The sequence below is a fragment of the Ornithorhynchus anatinus genome, chromosome 6, assembly GCF_004115215.2.
Source record: "Ornithorhynchus anatinus isolate Pmale09 chromosome 6, mOrnAna1.pri.v4, whole genome shotgun sequence".
Taxonomy (NCBI): domain Eukaryota; kingdom Metazoa; phylum Chordata; class Mammalia; order Monotremata; family Ornithorhynchidae; genus Ornithorhynchus; species Ornithorhynchus anatinus.
Window position 1 is genome coordinate 8,179,703 of NC_041733.1, and position 17,591 is coordinate 8,197,293.

Sequence of the window (17,591 nt, forward strand, 5' to 3'; positions counted from 1 at the left end):
TGGAAATTAATTTTTAAATTATTTTAAATTAATGAATATGGACCTCAGTATGTCTTGAATCTTCAGTGATTTTCTGCGAAAACACACTGCCTTTCATCTTGGAAAAGTGCTGAAACTTACTTAAATTTTATACTTCATTCATTCAATTGTCTTTATTGGGCACTTACTGTGTGCAAAGCACTGTACTACAGGTTTGAACTTTGGATTTTTAAGTGTGGGAGTGAAAGGCGACAGGGAATTTGAGAGAGATGGGATTGGGAAAAAACAGATTCCAAAGAGATAACAGGCCAGTAAACCACCACTTACGTTCTTTTTAGCCTAACTGGGAAGTCTTAGATCTTGTTAAGAGTCCTAAAATAAGTGATGGTGTGGAATCTCATTTGAGCATCTCTGTCACTCAACTTGTGTTAGGCAAGTCACTTAAATTATCTGTGTCTCAGTTCCCTCATCTGTAAAATGAGCATTAGGACTTTTAGCCCCATGTGGAACATGGACTGTGTCCAACCTGATTAGCTAGTATTTACCCCAGAACTTAGTAAGTGCAGTGCCTGGCACACAATAATGGCTTAACAAGTACCACTGAAAAAGAAAAGAAAAAGAAAAAAAGGGCCTATCCATTCCTTCATTCATTCAGTAGTATTTATTGAGCGTTTACTATGTGCAGAGCACTGTACTAAGTGCTTGGAATGTACAATTTGGTAACAGATAGAGACAATCCCTGCGCAATGATGGGTTCACAGTCTAATCGGGCGAGATAGCAAAATGTCCCTTTTCCTCAAGGGGGGCAAGGCAAAACAGAATAAAACAAAAACAAGACAACATCATCAAGATAAATAGAATCAAATTGATAGGCAACCACTGGAGGTTTTTGAGGAGCAGAGTGACATGGCCAGAGCATTTCTGTAGGAATATGATCCAGGCAGTGGAATGAAGAATAGACTGGAGTGGGGAGAGACGGGAGGAAGGGAGATCAGAGAGGAGGCTGACACAGTAATCCAGTCGGGATATTATAAGAGCTTGTACCAGCATGATAGCAGTTTGGATGGAGAGGAAAGGGTGGATCTTGGCGATATTGTGGAGGTGAGACCGGCAAGGGTTGGTGACAGATTGGATGTGTGGGGTGAATGAGAGAGCTGAGTCAAGGGCGACACCAAGGTTGCGGGCCTGTGAGACGGGAAGGATGGTGGTGCCGTCCACAGTGACAGGGAAGTCAGGGAGAGGACAGGGTTTGGGAGGGAAGATAAGGAGCTCAGTTTTGGACATGTTGAGTTTTAGGAGGAGGGCAGACATCCAGGTGGAGACGTCCTGGAGGCAGGAGGAGATACGAGCCTGGAGGGATGGGGAGAGAACAGGGAAGGAGATGTAGATTTGTACTATGATCTAAACTGTAGGTTCCTCTGTAGACTGTAAGCAGCATGGCCTAGTGGATACAGCACAGGTCTGGGAACCAGAAGAACCTGGGTTTCAATCCCGGATCCACCACAATTTTTCTGCTGTGTGACCCTGAGCAAGACACTTAATGTTGCCACACTTACTTCATCTGTAAAATGGTGATTAAGGCTGTGAGCCCCATGTGGGACAGGGACTATGTCCAACCTGATTTGCTTGTATCTGCTCAAGTGCTTTATACAGTGCCTGGCACATAGTGAGTGCTTAACAAATACCACAATTATTATAACATTAATATAATTATTATTATTATATTTGTTAAGCACTTACTATATGCCAGGCCCCATACTAAGCACTGGGTGGATACAAGCAAATTGGGTTGGACACAATCCCTGTCCCACGTGGAGCTCACAGTCTCAATCTCCATTTTAAAGAAGAGGGAACAGAGACCCAGAGAAGTGAAGTGACTTGCCTGAGGTCACACAGCAGACAAGGGGCGGAGCCAAGATTATTCTAAGCTCCTTGTGGGCAGGAATAAGACCACTAATTGTGTTGTGCTGTACTCTTCCAGATGCAAGGTACAGTGCTCTGAAAATAGTAAGCACTCAACAGATACCATTGATTAATTGATTATTAAGCATTTGGGAGTGTTCTTGAGAACAGGTAGAAATGAACCCTGTCCTCAAGAGGTTGACAATCTAGGAAGGAGGACAGGGAGATGGGTTAGGATTTGGATGGAAAGAAACAAGCAGTGTGGAATTATTTCCTTACAAAGAGTGGGGTTTTTACTTTTTGTGAAGGAGTTAGTTTTCTGCTAAGAGATTTCCAAATGTCAGTAGTCCTATTATGGACCACATGTACTTGAAAAAAATTAATGGTGGATTTTAGGATTTAACTATAATGGGACACAAACAGAAAGGGCTAGATACATGCTTAAAAGACACAGTGAAGCACAGACTCAGGAAATGTGATAGAGCAGGTAAATGTTGGGGAAAAAAAAAAAACAAAACAGTAGCGGCAGTAGAAAGACCAGCCTGGAATTAAGAGAGGGATTGTCACACTCGGGCAGTGATTTAGAGAACATAAGCAGACCAAGAGTCAATGAGAAAACAGAGATGGGATGGTTAAGTGACCAATGTCAGTTTGGCTAAGGATAAGCTTTTCAAAAACGTTGTGGTTTGATTGAATCGTCTTTTCTCTTAGGTCTCTTCAGACCCCTACATAAATGGATGTGTTCCCACTCTCAGTTAGGACATACAAACACACACATGCACAAGAATTTTCTCAAGCTGAAGTGCATAAATTCAGGTGGGAAAGAGGGGCTGGAAATCAGAACATAAATGGTTGGACTACAGAAATGTATGCCCCGGAATACGTCACTGCTTAGATTTACACAACCTTAATTTCAGAGTGGTTGCAAAACTCTAATTCACACATTCAAGGCCTGTTTATTCCTTAGAGAAGAACATCAGTTTAGTGAGATTCTTAGTTCTCCTCAGGGTGAACTTTTAGAGAATCCCAAGGATACTTTATCCATCATCGTTCCTGGACCCGGACTTACTCAAACCCTGCTTTCAGTGTTTTCTGACTTTTCTAACATATTGTTCAAAGTTTCAACACTTGTTAAAAGATGTTAGGAAAGTGAGTTGGACTAGGACACCCCTGTTTTTCTCCACTTTAATCCAGGACATAATCTTCATCATCAGCCCTTCCTTCTCCTTCACATTTTCTTAGAGTTTTTGTGTGGGCCCAAAGTCATCAGTACACACACTTAGATAATTGTCAGGGCTTTAGCGAGACTTGTGATGGAAACACTGTTGCCTAATTGACTAAAAATCATAACTCTTGACCTCGTGAAGCCAATCCTGGTTCATCTAATGGCTCAGAAGTTTTATCCATCTTTAGTCTACAGTAGAAAGAAAATTGACTTGAAAAGAAACTGCTTTCCTCCTCAGAAAATAATGGCTCTGCCTCGCTTTAACATTTGAGCCAAGAGACCATTATCCTATGACACTATTCAGCACTGTGGACATTATCTCTTAATTAACCACCAGTTACATTTCCGCAGCATTTTATGCACTGTATTTTATTACAACATTAGACTTTATTTTTATATTCATAATTGCTGATAAGTGTTAAACTTTTTAAAAGTGAAAGTAGAATTTAGTCATTAAAAATGGATAAAATCTTGAAGACAGAATGTTAAGTAATTATTTCATTTGCAGTTTTGAGATAGATAACAAGGATCCAATTAAAATGTACATTACCTCTTGTAATTTGGCAATAGATGCTGTGCTATAGAATACCTACTAAGGTAGAAGTAACCAATTGGAAGTCACAGAAGAGTCTTTTACCAAATATTATTCCATATTTAGCACTGATTCGGTGCAAAAACTCTGAAGAAATGAATATTTATTAAAATAATTTCCCTTAATGATGTTTAGTTGAAAAGCACCTGTACTGAGACTTCTTAAAGGTAACTCCGAGAGTGGTAAAACTGGTAAAATTCAATGAGTGGGACGAAGAGGCCCGTGGAAATGGAGTCTTGATTGGTTTCATTCGGGACAGCATTTGCAACCTTGTGAACTCCGTAGTATTGACTGGAGCAGAGAAAAGTCCCTCACGTAAGTGGAAGCAGTACGGCCCAGTAAATAGAGCACAGGCCTGGGAATCAGAGGACCTATGTTCTAATTCTGGCCCTGCCATTTGACCTTGGGCAAGTCACTTAACTTTTCAGGGCCTCAGTGCCCTCATGCACGAATGACAACTGAAAACCTGTTCTCCCTCCTACTATGAGACTGGGAGCCTCACTGTGGGACCTGATTATCTTGCATCTATCCCAGAATTTAGTATAGTGCTTGGCACATGCTAGTACTTAAGAAATACCACAATTATTATTATAAGTTTCTAAAAGTTCTAGATTTGAGCCTATTGGAGGTAAAGCCCATTGGAGGTGAGGTTGAAGTGAAGAGTGGGCATTGAGGGATGAGGGGAGGGAGGAATCAGGATTAAGGCACGGGATGTGTGATTTTTACAAGAAAGAATCTAAGGGCTGATAGAATACATGGGGTGGGAAAGGGAGAGAGTATCCTTTGGTTCTGCTATCTGTTAGCTTTAGGAAATTTCCTTTTAAAGTTCCAGGGTGGGGCTGAGGTTATTTAAACAGCATGGCTCAGTGGAAAGAGCACAGGCTTTGGAGTCAGAGGTCATGGGTTCGAATACCAGCTCGGCCACTTGGCAGCTGTGTGACTTTGGGCAAGTCACTTCACTTCTCGGTGCCTCAGTTCCCTCATCTGTAAAATGGGGATGGAGACCGTGAGCCCCACGTGGGACAACCTGATTCCCCAGTGTCTACCCCAGCGCTTAGAACAGTGCTCGGCACACAGTAAGTGCTTAACAAATACCAACATTATTTAATAATGATAATAATAATAATAATAATGGCATTTGTCAAGCACTTACTATATGCCAGGTCTGTACTAAGCACTGGGGTGGATACAAGTAAATCCAGTTGGATACAGTTCCTGTCCCACGTGGGGCTCACAGTTTCAATCATCATTTTACAGATGCAGTAACTAAGGCAAAGAGAAATTAAGTGACTTGCCCAAGGTCTCACAGCAGACAAGTGGTGGAGTCGGGTTTAGAACCATGGCCTTATGGAAAGAGCACTGGCTTAGGAGTCAGAGGATGTGGGTTCTAAACCTGGCTCCTCCACTTGTCTGCTGTGTGACCTTGGGCAAATCACTTAACTTCTCTGTGCCTCAGTTACCTCATCTGTAATAATAATAATAATCTTGGTGTTTGTTAAGCGCTTACTATGAGCCGAGCCTGTTCTAAGCAGTGGGTAGATACAGGGTAATCAGGTTGTCTAGCGTGGAGCTCACAGTCTTAATCCCAATTTTACAGATGAGGTCACTGAGGTACCAAGAAGTTAAGTGACTTGCCCAAAGTCACATAGCTGACAGGTGGTGGAGCTGGGATTAGATCCCATTTCCCCTGACTCCTAAAACCCATGTTCTGTCCACTGAGCGACGCTGCTTCTCTAAAATGGGATTAAGACTGTGAACCCCAAGTGAGACAATCTGATTACCTTGTATCTATCCTAGCATTTAGATCAGTTCTTGGGACATAGTAAATGTTTAACAAATACCATAATAATAATAATTATTATTATTACTCTGATTCCCAACCCATATCTGCTATGCCACAATGCCTCTAAGCAGTTCCCCTATTCTCCTTTTCCACACCCTGATTTCACCCCATGGGGATCCCCCTTGCTTAGCTCTGAAGATAGCTACTAGTAGAGAAGCTCATCGTGAATGGAATTCAAGCAAATTCATGGCCTTTGTGGAGTGTGTACCCTGACTGGAGTTTGGAAGAGTTTGGCCAAGGGAGAGTAAAGGCAGGTGCAGAGAAAAGTTCTATTCTGAATACAAAACACCTTCCAGTCATCCTCCTTCCAAAGTCGCATCAGGCACCTGGAACAACCCTAGAGGATACATGATGGATTGGAAGAATAGGGCTGGACTTCTCCTCCCTCCTCCCTCTCAAGGAGCGAGAGTCTCTTCTATGAAACTCCCAATGAAGCAGAGTTTCTTCATAATCATGATAATAACAGTAATGGAATTTTCCACTAGGCCAGGCTGTTTTTTTATGTTTTAAAAGCCGTAGAGATGAACCTCACTAGATATTCTGCAGATGATGAGACTGTGAGAACAGAAAGCTAGATTTTTAGTGATATATACAGATGATGTGTTTCTAAGATAACCGAGACCTACTGACACTATTCATTATGACTAAGGGGACTCATTCTATAAAGCTAAAAAACCCAGTAAAAATATACGGGTTCAAAGTTGGAAGTCAAACCTTTGATGTTCAATATATTTCTGGAGAAAATACAATACTCCATTTTTTTCAAAGGGCACTAAAGCTTTTTTAAAAAGCTCAAAAAGCTTCTTGACTATCATAAAGTTTTTCCAAGTCAATCCTTTGGCAAATTAGACATGCATGAGTCATAATTGTATTGATTAAATTTCTTCTAAGTGTATGACACACGGTTTGAAAAGGAAGAGAAAAATTGCTTGCACATAACCTGTGTTGAATTGTCCTGAATTTCAAATGAGAGGGAAAAAGAGAGGAGACAAAGACAGACAGAGGGATGGGGGAGAGGGAGAAGGAGGAGGAGGAGAGAGAGATACTCATTATTTTGGGGAAGGTTAATGAGATGTCTTTAGAAGTAGCGTGGCTCAGTGGAAAGAGCATGGGTTTAGGAGTCAGAGGTCATGGGTTCTAATCCCGGTTCTGCCACCTGTCAGCTGTGTGACTTTGGGCAAGTCACTTCACTTCTCGGTTCCTCATTTCCCTCATCTGTAAAATGGGGATGAAGACTGTGAGCCTCATGTGGGACAACCTGATTACCCTGTATCGACCCCAGCGCTTAGAACAGTGCTCGGCACATAGTAAGCGCTTGACAAATACCAACATTACTATGTCAGCTCCTTGCACCTGGTTGCTTTGATGGACCTTTTGCCCAGTCTTTCTAGTCATCTCCAATCAGAAATAGTCTTCCTAGGAATGTCCAGGGAAACTTCGAAAAAATGTAAATCACAGGAGCTCATTAGAGGAGGGAATCCTCACATAACACAAAACAAAAATAAGTGGACTCTTTTTCTCCTTGTTGCTGTTGTTGTCTTATGCTGTCGAGTCTTGTCCGATCCATAGAAACGTCATGGACACATTTATCCAAGAATGCCCCACCTCCATCTACAATCGTTCTGGTAGTGTATACACAGAGTTTTCTTGGTAAAAATACAGAAGCAGTTTACCATTACCTCCTTCTGAGCAGTAAACCTGAGTCTCCGCTTTCGACTGTCTCCCATGCCTCTGCTACCCAACACAGGGGAGTTTTGACTTATAGCAGATTGCCTTCCATTCACTAGCCACTACCCAAGATAGGAACAGAATGGATATGCCTCCATTTGACTCTCCCTCCAGTAGTCGAGAGTGGTAGGGTACTAAAAACTCCCCAGGTGTGATCCTGAGAGATCTTTTTCTCCTATGGCCACAAAATCTTAGGCAATAGCCTCTGGAGGAGGGTATATGATTTACAAGCAGATGAAAAATTTGAAATTTATCTGAGGTCACTTTCTCTGTAGTTATAAAAATGGTCCAACTTTCCTTATAGTAATTATGGTATTTGTTTAGTGCTTACTATGTGCAGAGCACTGTTCTAAGCACTGGGGTAGATACAGGATAATAAGATTGTCCCACGTGGGGCTCACATTTTTTAATCCCATTTTTTTGTAGATGAGGTAACTGAGGCACAGAGAAGTTAAGTGACTTGCCCAAGGTCACACAGCAGACAAGTGGCGGAGCTGGGAGTGGAACCCATGCCCGCTGACTCCCAAACCCAGACTCTTTCCACGAAGCCATGCTGCTTCTCTAATGATAATATTATTGGTATTCATATATTAATATATGATAATGGTAATAATGATAATAATTCATTAGGTGCTCACTATGTGCCAGGTACTGTACTAAGCAATGGGGTAGATACAAGATAATCAGGTCCCATAGGAGGCTCACAGTCTTAGTAGGAGAGAGAACAGGTATTGAATCTCTGTTCTGCAGAAGAGGCACCTGAGAAACAGAGAAGTTAAGTGACTTGCTCAAAGTCATGCAGCAGGTATATGGCAGAGCTGTGATTAGAACCCAGATCCTCTGACTCCCAGACACATGCTCTTTCCCTTAGGCCATGCCGCTTCTATCTCCCCACACTATTCAACAGAAAGAGCATCTTCATCCCTTCCATTCTGCTCTCATCGCAGTTGGAATTAGTTTATGAAGTGCTCTGAATGCCTTTGGGAAGACAGAGCCTATCAAGATGTAAAAATCCTCTTCATTTATATAATGTCTTTCACCACAGCAAGGCATTTCATACTAAGAAAATCATTTTTATCATTTTTGCTATGTCAAATAGGATTTTTAATTATTTACAATTATTAATAAACTCACAGTTCACAGTATCAGTGGGATTTATATATGATTTATATTTCTTCTGAGGATGTCACAGTGCTTAATAATCCATAAAGCCTGCAAGTCACACCATTCATCTCTAACTTCCTCCAACATCACCCTCCTTCCTTACCACCCCCCCAACTAAAAAATATTTTACAAAATTTTATGGGTTATGATCTTACTGTGGCTGCCAATGCTGTGGGCAGAAATGAGATGGACCTGAGAGAGAACGTTTGTCCATTCTAATAGCTACCAGGAGCCAAAATGTCTGCCTTGTTCGAGAACAGGAATCATTTTGTAAACAAATATTTAAATACCTTGAACCGGGAACAGAGTTCTATTTTATGACATGGTCATAATCACCAAGGGACTCAAATAAATTGATAGAAAATGAGAAACTCTAGTTGGGAATTTCCCAGCAGCCCTCTTGGGTTTAGAGTCCTGGCTCATGAAATACTCTGAAGGAATAAAGAAATCCCATCTGACATTTAGTTCAGACTTTATTAGGAAACATTTTTCACTTGTGATATTCACATGTAAATTCCAGACTGCAGCTTCTCTCCCACAGTCAATGGGCTCTGGTTATTGCCCTATTTATCATCTGCAGTGATAATGAAGCCAGCCCCATGCCTTAAGTGTATGATACACTCTCTCATCTCGTGTGCTTTTGCATCGTGGGACTTACCAAGTTATGAGTTGAGACGCACAGTTGTCATCTTGGTCTTGCTCCCCAAAATAGACACCTCCCGTGGATGGATTTTCATACTGACAGTCACCACTTTTCCCTCCACTGTAAGTCACTGCCAACAATAATAATAATAATAATAATGTTGGTATTTGTTAAGCGCTTACTATGTGCAGAGCACTGTTCTAAGTGCTGGGGTATACAGGGTAATCAGGTTGTCCCATGTGAGGCTCACAGTCTTAATCCCCATTTTACAGATGAGGTAACTGAGGCCCAGAGAACTGAAGTGACTTGCCCACAGTCACCCAGCTGACAAGTGGTGGAGCCGGAATTCAAACCCATGACCTCTGACTCCCAAGCCCGGGCTCTTTCCACTGAGCCACGCTGCTCTCATAGACAATTGCTCCATGCCACCCCTTGAAAGTTACACTTGTCTTTGCCAGATGGTCAGAGGGTGAAGCCCGTCAAAGGGCAGGGACTGTCTCTATCTGTTGCCGACTTGTCCATTCCAAGCGCTTAGTACAATGTTCTGCACATAGTAAGCGCTGAATAAATGCTATTGAATGAAGTTACACATTCCAGTGTGTGTCCACAGACTTCAGGGATGATGCTTTTTTGTTTAGGCACAGGCCATAATTATACTATGGTATCTTTTAAGCTCTTATTATGTGGCAATCACTGTTCTAAGTGCTGGGGAAGGTACAAGTTAATCATGTCAGAAACAGTTCCTGTCCCACACGGGGCTCACTGTCTAAGGAGAAGGAGAACAGGTATTGAAACCCTATTTTTAATTCGAGGAAACTGAGGCAGAAAACAGTTAAGAGACTTATCCTAGGTCAAAGAGTAGTCAAGTGCTGGGGCCGGGATTCTAACCCAGGTCCTCTGACTCTTGGGCTTCAGCTCTTTTCATTCATTCATTCAATAGTATTTATTGAGTGCTTACTATGTGCAGAGCACTGTACTAAGCGCTTGGGATGAACAAGTCGGCAACAGATAGAGACAGTCCCTGCCGTTTGACGGGCTTACAGTCTAATCGGGGGAGACGGACAGACAAGAACAATGGCACTAAACAGCGTCAAGGGGAAGAACATCTCGTAAAAACAATGGCAACTAAATAGAATCAAGGCGATGTACAATTCATTAACAAAATAAATAGGGTAACGAAAATATATACAGTTGAGCGGACGGGTACAGTGCTGTGGGGATGGGAAGGGAGAGGTGGAGGAGCAGAGGGAAAAGGGGAAAATGAGGCTTTAGCTGCGGAGAGGTAAAGGGGGGATGGCAGAGGGAGTAGAGGGGGAAGAGGAGCTCAGTCTGGGAAGGCCTCTTGGAGGAGGTGATTTTTAAGTAAGGTTTTGAAGAGGGAAAGAGAATCAGTTTGGCGGAGGTGAGGAGGGAGGGCGTTCCAGGACCGCGGGAGGACGTGACCCGGGGGTCGACGGCGGGATAGGCGAGACCGAGGGACGGCGAGGAGGTGGGCGGCAGAGGAGCGGAGCGTGCGGGGTGGGCGGTAGAAAGAGAGAAGGGAGGAGAGGTAGGAAGGGGCAAGGTGATGGAGAGCCTTGAAGCCTAGAGTGAGGAGTTTTTGTTTGGAGCGGAGGTCGATAGGCAACCACTGGAGTTGTTTAAGAAGGGGAGTGACATGCCCAGATCGTTTCTGCAGGAAGATGAGCCGGGCAGCGGAGTGAAGAATAGACCGGAGCGGGGCGAGAGAGGAGGAAGGGAGGTCAGAGAGAAGGCTGACACAGTAGTCTAGCCGGGATATAACGAGAGCCCGTAATAGTAAGGTAGCCGTTTGGGTGGAGAGGAAAGGGCGGATCTTGGCGATATTGTAGAGGTGAAACCGGCAGGTCTCGGTAACGGATAAGATGTGTGGGGTGAACGAGAGGGACGAGTCAAGGATGACACCGAGATTGCGGGCCTGCGGGACGGGAAGGATGGTCGTGCCATCCACGGTGATGGAGAAGTCTGGGAGCGGACCGGGCTTGGGAGGGAAGATGAGGAGCTCAGTCTTGCTCATGTTGAGTTTTAGGTGGCGGGCAGACATCCAGGTGGAGACGTCCCGGAGGCAGGAGGAGATGCGAGCCTGAAGGGAGGGGGAGAGGACAGGGGCGGAGATGTAGATCTGCGTGTCATCTGCGTAGAGATGGTAGTCAAAGCCGTGAGAGCGGATGAGTTCACCGAGGGAGTGAGTGTAAATGGAGAACAGAAGAGGGCCAAGAACTGACCCTTGAGGAACTCCAACAGTTAAAGGATGGGAGGGGGAGGAGGCTCCAGCGTAGGAGACCGAGAATGATCGGCCAGAGAGGTAAGAGGAGAACCAGGAGAGGACAGAGTCCGTGAAGCCAAGGTGAGATAAGGTACGGAGGAGGAGGGGATGGTCGACAGTGTCAAAGGCAGCAGAGAGGTCAAGGAGGATCAGAATGGAGTAGGAGCCATTGGATTTGGCAAGAAGGAGGTCATGGGTGACCTTAGAGAGAGCAGTCTCGGTAGAGTGGAGGGGACGGAAGCCAGATTGGAGGGGGTCTAGGAGAGAATGGGAGTTAAGGAATTCTAGGCATCGATTGTAGACGACTCGTTCTAAGATTTTGGAAAGGAAGGGTAGTAGGGAGATAGGACGATAACTGGAGGGGGAAGTGGGGTCAAGAGCGGGTTTTTTTAGGATGGGGGAGACGTGGGCGTGTTTGAAGGCAGAGGGGAAGGAGCCCTTGGAGATTGAGTGGTTAAAAATAGAAGTTAAGGAAGGGAGGAGGGCAGGGGCGATGGTTTTAAGAAGGTGAGAGGGAATGGGGTCCGAGGCGCAGGTGGAGGGGGTGGCACTTGCGAGGAGGGAGGAGATCTCCTCTGAGGATACTGCAGGGAAGGATGGGAAAGTAGGGGAGGGGGTTGTTGGGGGGGGGAGGGGAGAGGCGGAGGGGTGAGGGGCGGAGCTCTTTCTACTAGGCATACTGCTCCTCAGGTCAGGTATTATCTGCTTGAAAACCATTATAGGGAAATGAAGAGGTCTTAAGCTGTAACACCAAGAGACCTATTTCAAGTGTAAACTAGACTCTAAACTCGTTGTGGGCAGGGAAAGTGTCTGTTTATTGTTACATTGTACTCTCTCAAGTTCTTTGTACCATGCTCTGCACACAATAAGAGCTTAATAAATATGATTGAAATAAATAACGAATGAAGAGAGGCACCTAAGATCTACCCTGATTTCTCTCCCTCTCTGCTGTCTCCCATTCCCTCCTGCCTTCAAGACATCTCTACTTGGAAGTCCTCCCATCACCTCAAGCTTAACACGTCCAGAACAGACCTCCTTATCTTCCCACCCAAACCCTCTCCTCCCCCTGACTTTCCCGTCACTGTAGGTGGCACCACCTTCCTTCCTGTCTCACAAGCCCGTCAATGGGCAGGGATTGTCTCTTTCTGTTGCCAAATTGTACATTCCAAGAGCTTAGTACAGTGCCCTGCACATAGTAAGGACTCAATAAATGCTATTGAATGAACAAGCCCATAACCTTGGTGTTATCCTTGACTCCTCTCATTCGATCCACATAATCCCGTCGGGTTCACCTTCACAACATTGCTAAAATATTCCCTTTCCTAGCCTGCCTGAATGACTGAATCGGTCTCCTTACTTATATCCCTGCCTCTTGTTTCTCCCCACTCCAATCCATACTTCACTCTGCTGCCCAGATTATTTCTCTACAAAAACATCCAGGACATGTTTTACCATTCCTCAATAGAACTCCAGTGGTTGTCCATCTAACTCCGTATTAAACAAAAAAATCCTCACCATTGGCTTCAAAGCAATCAATCTTGAAGCCTCTAGAGCTATTTTCCATCTGTTTTCTCCATATCTTCATCTTACCAAAGTTAAGCAGCACCAAAGATAGACAAAGAGGGTACCAGGCCCTTCTGGATTTAGTCACTGCCTTCTTTCTTCAGCAGGATGCCAACCTTAAAGCTTTTCTTCATCAGAAAAGCCTCTCTTAGGGTGCTCTTCCCTCAAGAGCACAGTCATAATCCTAGTCTTATGTAAAATCTCGAGTATTGAAACATAATTCTTTCCAAGTACTATGCTCCATACTTTGAGTCTTTTATGTTAGCTCCAGCCAGGAATTCTCTCGCATGAATCCCTGTTCTGATCTTTGAAAAAAAGCACTCAAATCGGCCCCTCTAAACTTCGCTAAAATCAATAAATTTCTATAAATTCCTTTTCAAATAATGAGGCACTGAAAAATGTTTTTCCCTCCAACTGATTCTGAGTTCAGAAGTCTGCAATAGATTTTTTTTTTATTTTCCCTTCAGAATAGAACATCACCACAAAATCTCACCTTGTCTTTCAAACTCATTTTTCATTCCATTATAGTGACAAAATGAAGTGAGTCAACACCCCATGAGTGTTTATTCCCACTCCAGGAAAAAGTACTGAATCGCATTTCTCCAAAATGGTAAGCCTATCCACCGAGAGCAATTCTTCAAACATCCACATAAGCCTAAATAAGCCTAAGTACTCTGAAGAGAGTAAAAGTCTTGAGATTCAACCAAGGTCCATCATTTAGCACTGGTACGCTATTTAGGCAAATTAACAGAGAAACATCAGCTGCTCATTATCTACAACAAAGGACCAGCAATAAGGAGTTTAATTCTTAGACAGTCTTATGATTTGCTGTAAAATAATCAAATGCAACACTCTCTCTATACAACTGTAATATGGATACCAATAAAGGCATGATTCCAGTGAAGTTCTGAAGAATAAGATGAGCTCTGTTTTGTTTTTAATCAAAAGATGGCACAACCGAGTGGAAATTTGGTGAGAATGTTGGTCATTCAAAGATGAAGAATTTCCCAGAAATTGTAAATCTCTTGAGGAGAGGGATCAGGCTTTCTACAACCACTGTATTCTCTCAAACACTTCACATGGTTCAGTGAATACTGTAGGCACTCAATAAACTCTATTAAGTCATTTGATATGGAGACTGAAAGAAAAATGACAATCAAGCAATCAATCGACTGCTTACTGTGTGTAGAGTACACTCTTCAACTATTCACTCTCCACTGACTTTCCCCTCCTTGCTTTCAAACGTGCTCATGCCTCACTTACCCAAACCCTGCCCCAATCTAGGCTCCATGACTCCCTGCAGTTATCACCCCATCTTGCTCCTATCATTCCTCTCCAAACTCCTTGAGCAAGTTGTCTTCATCCACCAACTCCACGTCTTCTCTTCCAGTTCTCTTCTTGACCCCCTCTGATCTGGCTTCCTCCCACTTTGTTCCACAAAAACTGCCTTCTCAAAGGTCACCAATGATCATCTTGCCAAATCGGTCTCTACTTCATCCTAACCTTCCTCGACCTCTCAGCTGCCTCTAACACTGTGGACCATCCACTTCTGGAAACATCCAACCTTGACTTCACTGACACTGTCCACTCCTGGTTCTCCTCCTACCTTTCCGGTCACTCCTAAGTGTCTCTGAAGGACTCCCGCGCTGCCTCTTATCACTTAAATGTGGGAGCCCCTCAAGGCTCAGTTCTGGGTCCCCTTCTATTCTCCATCTACACCTACTCCCTTGGAGAATTCATTCACTCCTATAGCCTCAACTTCCATTTCTATGGGACTGATTCCCAAATCCACATCTCCAACTCTCTACATCTCTACTTGAATGTTCCATCAATCCAACTTAACAGGTCCAGAGCAGAACTCCTTTCTTCCCACCCAACCCCTGTCCTACCCTTGGCTTTCCCACAACTGTAGACAGCACCACCATACTCCATGTCTCGCAAGCCTGTAACTTTGGCATTGTCCTCTATTCATCTCTCTCATTCAACTCACATAGTCAATCTGTCAGTAATCCTGTCAGTTCCATCTTCATAACATCGCTAAAATCCACTCTTTCCTCTCCAACCAAACTGTTATCGTTTATCCTATCACACTTGGGAAGCAGTGTGGTGCAGTGGATAGAGCATGGGCCTGGGAGTCAGAAGGTCATGGGTCTAATCCCAGCTCTGGCACTTGTCTGCTAGGTGACCTTGGGAAAATTACTTCACTTCTGTGTGTCTCAGTTACCTCATCGGTAAAATGGGGATTGAGACTGTGAGCCCCATGTGAGACAGGAACTGAGTCCAACTCGATTTGCTTGCAGCCACCCCAGGTCTTAGGACAGTGCATGGCACACAGTAAGTACTTAATGAATACCTCTATTATTATTATTATCATTATTGATTACTGCATCAGTCTCCTTGCTGTCCTCCCTGACTCCTGGCTCTCCTCACTCCAGTCAATATTTCACTATGCTGCCCAGATCATTTTTCTACAAAGACATTCATTTCATGTTTCCTCAAGAACCTCCAGGGGTTGCCTATCCATCTCCACACAAACAGATACTCTTTATCATTGGCTTTAAAACACTCAGTCACTTCGCCACCTCTTACCTTATTTCCCTGATTTCTCACTGCAACCCAGCACTCACACTTTGCTCCTCTAATGCCACCGTACCTCCACTTCTATCTCGTCACCACCCTCTCATTCATGTTCTGCCTCTGAGTTGGAACCCCCTCCCTCTTCATATTTGACAGAAGAGCAGTCTCCCCACCATCACTTACTTAAAACACATCTCCTCCAAGGTCCTTTCCCAACTAAGTCCTCATTTCTTCTTCTCCCGCTCCCTTCCGTGTCCCCCTTGTACTGGCACTTGCACCATTTTGTACCCCTCCCTCAGCTCCACAGCACTTATGTACATATCCATAATATATTTATTCACATAAATGTCTGTAGTTCCTCTAGACTGTGAGCTTTATTTGGGTAGGAACCGTGTCTAACAACTCAGTTATATTGTTCACACCCAGGTGCTTAGGACAGTGCTCTGCACCAAGTGCTCAATAAAATAATAGATATATTGATTACAGAGCACTAATTAACATTAATAATAATAATAATAATGTTGGTATTTTTTAAGCGCTTACTATGTGCCAAACACTGTTCTAAGCTCTGGGGTAGACACAGGGGAATCAGGTTGTCCCACGTGGGGCTCACAGTCTTAATCCCCATTTTACAGATGGGGAACTGAGGCACCGAGAAGTTAAGTGACTTGCCCAAAGTCACACAGCTGACAAGCGGCCGAGCCGGGATTCGAACCCATGACCTCTGACTCCAAAGCCCGTGCTCTTTCCACTGAACCACGCTGCTTCTCTAATATGGAGCACCACAGATTACTAAGTGCTTGGGAGAGTGAGAGTTGGCAAACATGTTCCCTGTCCACAAGGAGCATACAGTCTACATGGGGAGAGGAGAGGAAAGGTGAGGAGGTTGTTTTGAAGTCAATGGATAAGAGAAACTTGAATTTTGGATAGGAATAAAAGTAACTGCTTTTAACAAAACTTGAAAGTTGCAATGGATCATCAATCTCCAACTGCTTTAATTTGAAAAATGAATTTATAGAGATCCTTAGGACACTGCTTTCCAACTTTTCTTGTGAGACATCCCTTAGACTCTCAAGGGGGAGACAAAGCCTGCAGAGATATTCTAAATGGAGAGTTCCAGCACAAACATAAAATTGAACTGTAATCCATTCTAACACATCAAAACCAGGTAAGCAGAGTTTCCTCATCCTCTCTAAGAAATGAAAACGTTAGATGATTTACCAAAAAGATTTGGAGGGAGAAATCTCTGGAGGGCTGTCTTGTCTTATGCCATCAAGTCATCTCTGACCCATAGTGACAACGGGGACAAAATTCCCAGAACATCCCACCTCCATCTGCAATCATTCTGGTAGTGAATCCATAGAATTTCCTTGGTAAAAATCCGGAAGTGGTTTACCATTGCCTCCTTTCTCTCAGTCAACTTGAGTCTCTGCCCATGACTCTCTCCCATGCTGCTGCTGCCTAGCACAGGTGAGTTTTGACATGTAGCAGATGGCCTTCCACTCACTAGCCACGACCCAAGCTAGGAGTGGAATAGACAGGCCTCTTCTTGACTCTCTCTCCCCTAGTAAAAACTGGTAGAGGACTGGAAAATCTCCAGATGCAACCCTGAGAGGGAATGGAGGGCTGTAGATGATTACAAATACTAGAATCACTGAGGGAAAAATCTGTACCGTGACTTCTAACCCAGGATAAGAAAGGGCCTAAGAGCCTGATTTTTGAAGAATACTTATCAAGCTTTCCATTTGCTCTAAGAGAGCTCCCGTACACTCAAAGCTGATTTTGATTTTTAAATATATTCATTCATTCAGTCGTATTTATTGAGCACTTACTATGTGCAGAGGACTGTACTAAGCGCTTGGAATGTACAATTTGGCAACAGATAGAGACAATCCCTGCCCAATGATGGGCTCACAGTCTAATCAATATATATATATAAACATATAAAACAGGAACTAATCAAGAGTCCATTCTATAGTCCCATTTATTTCAATTTGAATACAGTGAGAATGGACCAGGCGAAACTGGTGTCATAGATAGGTAAAAGGTTGCTAGATTAACTGATTAACTGAAAGCTCCTCCCATAGACTC

At 43.7% G+C, this 17,591-nt stretch overlaps 1 long non-coding RNA gene across 2 annotated transcripts in view; it reads right to left on the reverse strand.

Moving 5' to 3' along the window:
* The window catches only part of LOC114812781, a 165,505-nt gene that overhangs the window by 67,916 nt on the left and 79,998 nt on the right, over positions 1-17,591 (reverse strand). For both annotated transcript variants that reach the window (XR_005660149.1, XR_003760410.2), the window contains exon 2: positions 9,092-9,206. This is a non-coding gene — a long non-coding RNA (uncharacterized LOC114812781). The remainder of the gene's footprint in view (positions 1-9,091; positions 9,207-17,591) is intronic.